Source organism: Eimeria mitis, genomic scaffold (assembly GCF_000499745.2).
Source record: "Eimeria mitis Houghton genomic scaffold, Emh_scaff889, whole genome shotgun sequence".
Lineage (NCBI taxonomy): Eukaryota > Apicomplexa > Conoidasida > Eucoccidiorida > Eimeriidae > Eimeria > Eimeria mitis.
The window spans coordinates 1-512 of record NW_013576540.1 but is presented as its reverse complement, the minus strand read 5'-3'; positions in this window follow the sequence as shown (position 1 = coordinate 512).

Sequence of the window (512 nt, the reverse complement as noted above, 5' to 3'; positions counted from 1 at the left end):
AGAGGGAACAGCAGCAGCAGCAAGGCGGGTGAGGTCAGCTATCTCTTGTGCTGCTGCTGCACCTAGTATAGAGTCAGGAGCAGCAACACAGAACCCAACTAGCAGCATACACAGCAGCAGAATATGCACTTGCTGCTTCTCTGCTGCTGCTGTTGCTGCTGCTGCTGCTGCTGCTGCTGTCTCAGCAGCTAGTAACTTGTCTGCATGCTCCTGCTGCAGCACACGCATCGCCTCTTGCTGCTGCAGCTCTAACCGAAGCAAAGTCAAGGACCATTGGTCACTGTCTCTCTCCGAGTCCACTGCTGCTTCTGCTGCTGCTGCTGCTGCTGCTGCTGCTAATGCAGCAGCTGACTCACCCCGACGTGACTTCTCCACCGCCTGCTGCTGCTGCTGCTGTTGCTGCTGCTGCTGCTGCTGCTGCTGCTGCTGCTGCTGCTGCTGATTCTCGTTCTCAGAACCCAGCGGCTCTTCCTTTTTAACCGCATGCAGCGACTGCTGCCCCTCGACGTCCA